Here is a 10,204-nt window from a genome sequence, read left to right on the forward strand (position 1 = left end):
AACAGAAGTAGAAGATATCAATTCCTTTTACAGATTGGAATCCTTAAAAGAGGTCTATGGGATCATATGGATGTTTGTCCCTATTTTGACTCTTGTATTGGGAATCACAATAGGTGTACTAGTAATTGTATGGTTAGAAAGAGAAATATCTGCAGGAATACAACAACGTATTGGGCCTGAATACGCCGGCCCTTTGGGAATTCTTCAAGCTCTAGCAGATGGAACAAAACTGCTTTTCAAAGAGAATATTCTTCCATCTAGAGGAAATACTCGTTTATTCCGTATTGGACCGTCTATAGCAGTCATATCCATTTTACTAAGTTTTTCAGTAATTCCTTTTAGCTCTCGCCTTATTTTAGCCGATCTCAATATCGGTATTTTTTTATGGATTGCCATTTCAAGTATTGCTCCTGTTGGACTTCTTATGTCAGGATACGGATCAAATAATAAATATTCCTTTTTAGGTGGTCTGCGAGCTGCTGCTCAATCGATTAGTTATGAAATACCATTAACTCTATGTGTTTTATCAATATCTCTACGTGCGATTCGTTGAAATATAAACTTTTCTTTTCCCTATTCCTTTCGTTCTATAAAATAAGCTGAATGGATTGAATAGATATCTTCGTTATTTTATTATCCTTCAGGTTGATAAACTAAATTAGATAGTTATATATGAGTGAAAGAAAGCAGCTTATAAATTCGCAGTAAATTAAACAAAAAAAAATTTAATCTCATTTCCTATGTACAAGAGTTAAGTGGAAGAAAACATAAGTGGAAGAAGTCTTTACCCCAAGACGGGTTGATTAGTCAATCTAGCTTGAAGCGGGCTCAAAAGATCAACCGTATAGAGTTTTGGCTATCCTTTGTATAGATTCCCATACATGTATTGCCAAACCAAACGGGGGATTGAACAAAAAAATGAGTGGATGGTTAGGAACACCAAAATACACAAAGGATTAGTAATGGAGATTATGTAAATTATATAAAAAGGATATTTCTGGATAACATAAAAAGAATACTAATTGGGGCTTTAAATTAGTAGAAATGAGTAGGCAGTACTACCCACGATTCCGGTCCAGAGTATGCTCCTATCCACCGATTAAAGTAATGACTATCAGGAACGAAATAATCCTTTACTATTTTTTAGTTTAAGCCCCCATTCGTAATTTTCTCAGATCAGAAAGAAGAATAGGAACGAAAAAGAAAGAATAAAAAATAAATATTTTTTTTTTTTTTATTCTTTCTTTCATATATATAGAGAGATATAATCTGTGTCATGATTTATGAGCTAATGTAATATTTAATTTTTTTCGTAATCGAAAACAATGGGTTGAAATATCTATTGATATTTCTACAAGAAGTATTTTATTGAAGGCTTAAGTTATTACTCAACAAATAAAAATTGAAATTAGTAACGGGCGAGATCAATTCAGAAGCACTTTTTTTATTCTTCATAATATAGCAGACAGAATTCCATTGGTATAATTTTGGACCTTCCAATCCATTTTTTCTCTATCTATTCTACAACCATACGAAGAGAAATAATACTGATTCGGTCCTTAAATTTATTTGTGACCCACGAGGAGCCGTATGAGTTGAAAACCTCATGTACGGTTTTGGACTAGCGATGGGAACAGTGATGTTATCATCGACTATAATTATCTAACAGCTCAAGTACAGTTGATATAGTTGAGGCGCAATCAAAATATGGGGTTTGGGGATGGAATTTGTGGCGTCAGCCAATAGGGTTTATCGTTTTTCTAATTTCTTCTCTAGCAGAATGTGAGAGATTACCTTTTGATTTACCAGAAGCCGAGGAAGAATTAGTAGCAGGGTATCAAACCGAATATTCGGGTATCAAATTTGGTTTATTTTATGTTGCTTCCTATCTAAATCTATTACTTTCTTCCTTATTTGTAACAGTTCTTTACTTGGGGGGTTGGAATATTTCCATTCCGTACGTATTCGTCCCTGAGCTATTTGAAATAAATAAAATGAATGGAATCTTTGGAACGACAATTGGTATCTTTATTACATTAGCTAAAACTTATTTGTTTTTGTTTATTTCTATCGCAACAAGATGGACTTTACCTAGGTTAAGAATGGACCAATTATTAAATCTTGGATGGAAATTTCTTTTACCCATTTCTCTCGGTAATCTATTATTAACAACTTCTTTCCAACTTCTTTCACTGTAAAGAAAAAAAGAATACGAGATTCATGACTTGGTTCAAACAAGAGAAAGAAACAAACATAAAATTATTCATAGATATTCACGATATGTTCCCTATGGTAACTGGGTTCATGAATTATGGCCACACAAACAGTCCGAGCAGCAAGGTACATTGGTCAAGGTTTCATGATTACCTTATCCCACGCAAATCGTTTACCTGTAACTATTCAATACCCTTATGAAAAATTAATCGCATCAGAGCGTTTCCGTGGGCGAATCCATTTTGAATTTGATAAATGCATTGCTTGTGAAGTATGTGTTCGTGTATGCCCTATAGATCTGCCTGTTGTTGATTGGAAATTTGAAACGGATATTAGAAAAAAACGATTGCTTAATTACAGTATTGATTTCGGAATTTGTATATTTTGTGGTAACTGCGTTGAGTATTGTCCAACAAATTGTTTATCAATGACTGAAGAATATGAACTTTCTACTTACGACCGTCACGAATTGAATTATAATCAAATTGCTTTGGGCCGTTTACCAATGTCAGTAATTGACGATTATACAATTCGAACAATTTTGAATTCGCCTCAAAGAAAAACTGAGTAAGTAAACCTCCTATTCTATTAAAGAGAAATTTCCAATTCTTTTAAGGTTCCGTTTTGGTTTAAGTTAAAAGAATATTTGGTTTGACTTAAAAGAATGAGGCCTTTACTCTTTGTTTGGTCAATAAATAAAAATTCAATTACAAATTAACTGGTTGATAAGAATTTCGAATTCATTTTTCTTGAAAATCTATTAATATATTCGTAATTATTTCGAAATATATAGTTTCAAAAAACAAAATACCCTTTCGAACCGAACAAAAAAAAAGAATTAAAAACGAAACAATAATTGTACTTAGATCAATTCACACCTAATAGATTAGGATTTTATTCAATTAGGAACGTATCATAAAAAAAAAATTCCTGGTCGGGTCAATAAGATCATGAAAAGCATTTCGATTTATTTATCTCTTATTTTACATATAATGGATTTGCCTGGACCAATACACGATTTTCTTTTAGTTTTTCTGGGATCGGGTCTTATATTAGGGGGCCTGGGAGTGGTATTACTTACCAATCCAATTTTTTCTGCCTTTTCATTGGGATTGGTTCTTGTTTGTATATCCTTATTCTATATTCTCTCAAATTCTCATTTTGTAGCTGCTGCCCAGCTTCTTATTTATGTGGGAGCCATAAATGTTTTAATCCTATTTGCTGTGATGTTCATGAATGGTTCAGAATATTATAAAAATTTTAATCTGTGGACCATTGGGAATGGCCTTACTTCGTTGATTTGTACAAGTATTCTTGTTTCGCTAATTACTACTATATTAGATACATCATGGTACGGGATTATTTGGACTACAAGATCAAACCAAATTATAGAACAAGATTTGATAAGTAATAGTCAACAAATTGGAATTCATTTAGCAACAGATTTTTTTCTTCCATTTGAATTCATTTCACTAATTCTTTTAGTTGCTTTGATAGGTGCAATTGCTGTGGCTCGTCAGTAATAAATCTTTCTAACTAGGAATAGCAAGCAATCCAAATTAAACTTTTTTCTGTCTTATCGCATCTATTTTCCTTGAATTCTTGTTCGTGTATAAAATATAAAATAGAAATTCGTTTATTCGAGATATTTCCAATATATTCTTTTTGTTATATTCTATTCTAGTCAATCAAATCCGTTGAATTATTGTTCATATTAAAATGAATCGAAATTGATAAGGAGTTGGTCAATGATGCTCGAACATATACTTGTTTTGAGTGCCTATTTATTTTCTATCGGTATTTATGGATTGATCACGAGTCGAAATATGGTTCGGGCCCTTATGTGTCTTGAACTTATACTGAATGCGGTTAATATAAATTTTGTAACATTTTCTGATTTTTTTGATAGTCGGCAATTAAAAGGAAATATTTTATCAATTTTTGTTATAGCTATTGCAGCCGCTGAAGCAGCTATTGGATCAGCTATTGTTTCCTCAATTTATCGTAACAGAAAATCAACGCGTATCAATCAATCAACTTTGTTGAATAAGTAATATTAATAATATTAAATTATAAGATTCACCAATTTGAATTAGCATGTCCAATATGTTGGAATCTACATCATGTTTTCGAAAACGTAAGAAATCAAAGTATCTTGGTCCTTTCTTATGAGTTGATCCCGAAGGAAATTGATTAGAAAATTTCTGGTAAATCGTTGATTCATCTGGTGTTTAACTATAATGATTCATTTACAAGTTTACTAGATTGAAATTTTATGATGTTCAAAAAATTATAGATCCCATGTCACATTCAGTAAAAATTTATGATACATGTATAGGGTGTACTCAATGTGTCCGAGCCTGCCCCACCGATGTGTTAGAAATGATACCTTGGGATGGATGTAAAGCTAAGCAAATTGCTTCCGCTCCAAGAACAGAAGACTGTGTTGGTTGTAAGAGATGTGAATCCGCTTGTCCAACAGATTTCTTGAGCGTTCGAGTTTATTTATGGCATGAAACAACTCGAAGTATGGGTCTAGCTTATTGATACGTTCCCGAAAACCCCACTTGAATACATTTTGAATCCATTTTATTTTTTTTTTACTGAAAAAACCCGTGCTCAAAAAAAATCTTTTTTGAGCACGGGTTTTTCTGGTCCAAGTGCATCTTGTCTTTACCACGAATTATTTTCCTTGGTTAACAATAATTGTAGTTTTACCAATATCTGCAGGTTCTTTAATTTTCTTTCTTCCTCATAGAGGAAATAAGCTAATTAAGTGGTATACTATGTGTATATGCATATTTGAACTCCTTCTAACAACCTATGCATTTTGTTATCATTTCCGATTGGACGATCCATTAATCCAGCTGGAGGAAGATTATAAATGGATAAATTTTTTTGATTTTTACTGGAGATTGGGAATAGATGGACTTTCTATAGGGCCCATTTTACTGACAGGATTTATCACTACTTTAGCTACTTTGGCGGCTTGGCCAGTTACTCGAGATTCGCGATTATTCCATTTCTTGATGCTAGCAATGTACAGTGGTCAAATAGGATCATTTTCTTCTCGAGACCTTTTACTTTTTTTCATCATGTGGGAGTTCGAATTAATTCCCGTTTATCTACTTCTATCCATGTGGGGGGGAAAGAAACGTCTGTACTCGGCTACAAAATTTATTTTGTACACTGCGGGGGGTTCCATTTTTTTATTAATAGGAGTTTTGGGTATCGGTTTATACGGTTCTAATGAACCAACATTAAATTTTGAAACATTAGCTAATCAATCGTATCCTGTCGCACTGGAAATCATATTCTATATTGGATTTCTTATTGCTTTTGCTGTCAAATCGCCGATTATACCCTTACATACGTGGTTACCAGACACCCATGGGGAGGCACATTACAGTACTTGTATGCTTCTAGCCGGAATTTTATTAAAAATGGGAGCGTATGGATTAGTTCGCATCAATATGGAATTATTACCCCACGCTCATTCCATATTTTCTCCCTGGTTGATAATAGTGGGTACAATGCAAATAATTTATGCAGCTTCAACATCTCTTGGTCAACGGAATTTAAAAAAAAGAATAGCCTATTCCTCCGTATCTCATATGGGTTTCATAATTATAGGAATTGGCTCTATAACTGATACGGGACTCAACGGAGCTATTTTACAAATAATATCTCATGGATTTATCGGTGCTGCACTTTTTTTCTTGGCAGGAACGAGTTATGATAGAATGCGTCTTTTTTATCTCGACGAAATGGGTGGAATGGCTATTCCGATTCCAAAAATATTTACGATGTTCAGTATCTTATCGATGGCTTCTCTTGCATTACCGGGCATGAGTGGTTTTGTTGCAGAGTTGATAGTCTTTTTTGGAATAATTACCAGCCAAAAATATTTTTTAATGCCAAAAATACTAATTACTTTCGTAATGTCAATTGGAATGATATTAACTCCTATTTATTCATTATCTATGTCACGTCAAATGTTCTATGGATACAAGCTATTTAATGCTCAAAGTTCTTATTTTTTTGATTCTGGACCACGAGAGTTATTTGTTTCGATCTCTATCTTTCTACCAGTAATAGGTATTGGTATTTATCCGGATTTTGTCCTCTCATTATCAGGTGAGAAGGTCGAAACTATTCTATATAATTATTTTTATAGATAGTTTTGATGAATAAAACAAAAAATCAAAAAGTAATCCTATGATTTTTAAAATTGTTCGTTGTACAGTGAAAAAAAAAAGAAAGAAGTCTTTTTTCTTCTCTTAAGTTTAAGTTAAGTAAAAAAAGGTAAAAGAATTAAATTGAATTTTAATCAGACATCTTTGGCTTTTGTTAGAACCTTTTGAATCAAGTAGTGGAGTGATTCAAAAGGTTCTTGACAGCTTACAATAAGTTTTCTTATATATACGCTGTCCTATCTTAGTATTTGTTAGGCTTAGCCTTTTTATTCAATTCAATTAGATGTTAATGTAAATGAACCATAACTATGTAAACCTATTCCTAATAGATTGACCCCAAAATAGCATATCCAAATTATAAGAAATCCCATAGAAGCCACAAGTGCGGAATTTACACCTTCCAAATTTTTATTTGTTCGGGTATGTAAATAAATCGCGAATACGGTCCAAGTAATAAATGCCCAAGTTTCCTTTGGGTCCCAATTCCAATATGATCCCCACGCCTCATTAGCCCATACGGCTCCCGAAAGAATTCCTATGGTTAAAAAGATAAACCCGAGACTAATAATACGATAACTCCAACGATCCAATTGTTGAGTCAATTGATACCTGTAAAAATTTTTAGAAGAAAGAAAATAAGTGTTTAATAAAACATTGCTTCTTTCATTCATGTATTGGATTTCGCCAAACGAAAATGACTGATTTAATAAATTATTGTTTTTACCAATAATTTTTATGGCTTTTCGAAATGTAATGACTAGAAGAGCTACTGATAATAATGATCCACATAAAAGAGCTGCATAGCCTAATACCATCATACTTACGTGCATCATTAACCACTGGGATTGGAGAGCAGGCGCTAATATTGCGGATTGATGCATTTTGGTTAAAAGACCCGAAGTGGCAAAGCCTTGGGTAAAAATAACACTTGGTGCGGTTATTGCGCTTAAATCATTTTTACGCTTTTTAAAATAGTAAACCATATGAATAAGGGAGAAACCCCATGAAAGAAAGATTAATGATTCATATAAATCACTTAATGGGAAATGTCCTGAATAAATCCAACGAGTGACTAATAATCCTGTTATACAGAAAAAGGTAACTATCATGCCCTTTTCTGATGAATCATATAGTCCTACGACTTCATCGACTAATAAGAATAAGGTTAAAAAATGAATTGTAATTACAATTGAAACGACCGAAAAGGATATATGAGTTAATATATGCTCTAAAGTTGAAAAAATCATAAGAATTCTGAAAAAAGCGAGGGTTTCTAGATTTTATGGAATGGAAATCAGGAATTAAATTCATTATAGGACTTATTCTATCTCTTTTAGAAGATACTATGCCGCTACTCGGACTCGAACCGAGATGCTCTAGCACTGCTTCCTAAGAGCAGCGTGTCTACCGATTTCACCATAGCGGCTTGCTCGAAATCATAATAAGCCATTTTTTATTCAATCGTCGAGATTGAAGGTGAAGGGGTCAATTCAATGTAAAATGTAAAAGAAGCATTTAATTTAAATTGATGAATAAAAACTCGTTTAAATAGCAATTTGAAGGTTCAAAAAGAATCTTTATTATTTATCGTTTTATTTAATTATCCTTTTTTTTATTTAATATTTAATTTAATATTTAATTATTTCAACAGAGATTTTATAGTTTGTGTTTTCCTAAAAGAGAACTCCTCTATTGTAACTAAACTAACTAGTTGTAACTTCAATTCATAGATAGAATTCAACAAAAAAATGTTCTTTATCATTTTAATTTTTTAATGATTCATCTCTCATTCTTTTATATGATTTTTATGAATCTATAAAAAAAAAAATGCTTATCAATTGAATGAATAAATGAATGAAAAAATATTATTTTTAGAGATCACAATTTCAGCACCACATCCAATGATTTCAAAAGATTTATGTAATTTGCATAGCTTTGTATTAATCGTTAGGATTTTGCGTTTTAAGGATTTATCAAACCAACTAGATATTGGGTTGTACACGTTACGTTATATAAAAAGCGTTTCGATTCCTGTCATAATTGTACCATACTTCAAAAAAGTATTTCGAATTTCGAATTCTAAAAATATGTCTTGATTCATCTTCTTATACAAACATAGAATTTTTTTAGATCATTTTAAATTGATACATTATTTGTATATCCACTAAATTATAAAGGGAGTTTTCTCAATTGGGTTGAAAGCAAGGGAAGGATATATAGTAATTCAGAGAAATAATGATTCATAAAGTTACAAAATTGAAACTTAATGGATTAGTTTCAACAACCCAGTTAAAGCTCTTATATATATGTGCTCCGATATAGCTATAGTATAAATATACAAATTTTTATTATTTAATTATTTAATTATTTATTATTATAAATTGAAATTGAATATTATAAAAATAACAAATTATTATAACACTAAGATACCAAATGGGGCGATGGGGAAAATGAGAATCCCCATCCCGGAAATGAAAAAAAAAAAGATATTCAAAAAAGAAAACCTTTGTATCTTATTCGAGTTAAACCAATTCAGATTAAAAAAAAATTATTTGTCGTACAAAAAAACTTTTTGAATTACCCGTAAAAATAGATCTCGATAATGAAAAAGCTTTCAACGCCGCCCAATATCCTTTCTTTTTCCAAACATTTTTTCGAATACGCTTTTTTGATGTAGAAGTACGTTTTTTTGGAACTGCCATTCAAAAAAAAGGTTATTTAGTGCTATAGTTGGATGTCAAAGACATCTATTTTTAAAACAAAATGATCGGTGTCTTTATGTCATTATTTATCTATTCCTATAGATTTTCTAGATTAATAGATTTTCTAGATTATAATTATCTATATACTACTATATAAATTTCATAAGAACTAAATAGAGATGGGAAAATAACATAAAATGCTTCTATTCTAGAAAAAAAAAAAAAAAAAAATATGATATAACCTTTTTTTATTTATATTCCATACACTATCCAGAAAAAAAGAAGAATTTGTATTTAATTTATTGGTACCTTTCTTTTTTATATCTCCATTCAAATCTATAGGATAGATTAGGATCTATTATGATATATAAATTGAATTGATGAAATCAAAAAAACGTAAAAAAGAGTCTTTCCTTCTCTATCTCTGCCTATTTTTTTTGTCGTCCTACATTTATAATTTATACATCTCCATTTATACACGAAAAATACATCAAAACAAAAAAATGTAAAAAAACCATTTTATTTACCTAATAAAAAACAAACTTGAATTTTTTTCTATTAATTGGTAATTGGTCAAGCTCGAAGAGAGAGTATGCCCAATTTTCATTTTCAATCAAATTCGAATGAGACTCGTAATTAATCTGTTAAAGGATACATAATTTTGAAAAAAAAAAAGAATATTTTTTTTTTCCATTAGTAACTCGGTGATATCATTTGATTACTTCTAACTTCGAAATTTGAATATTTTTGAAATATTTGAGAAAGATTAAAAGATTAATAATAGAAAATTCCAGTTAACTTTGTAATATCTTGATTGTATTATTGCTCCCTTTCCATCAAAAGAGATAAGAGCCGTGTGAATCAGAAACGATTAATTAAGAAAGAATAAGAAAAAAGTTTTTATGGAGCATACATATCAATATTCATGGATCATACCTTTTGTGCCACTTCCAATTCCTATTTTAATAGGAATGGGACTCCTACTTTTTCCGACGGCAACAAAAAATCTTCGTCGTATGTGGGCTTTTCCCAATATTTTATTGTTAAGTATAGTTATGATTTTTTCGGTCGATCTGTCTATTCAGCAAATAA

The sequence above is a fragment of the Durio zibethinus genome, unplaced genomic scaffold (genome assembly GCF_047325235.1).
Source record: "Durio zibethinus cultivar Kanyao isolate XHJ-2024 unplaced genomic scaffold, ASM4732523v1 HiC_scaffold_278, whole genome shotgun sequence".
Lineage (NCBI taxonomy): Eukaryota > Viridiplantae > Streptophyta > Magnoliopsida > Malvales > Malvaceae > Durio > Durio zibethinus.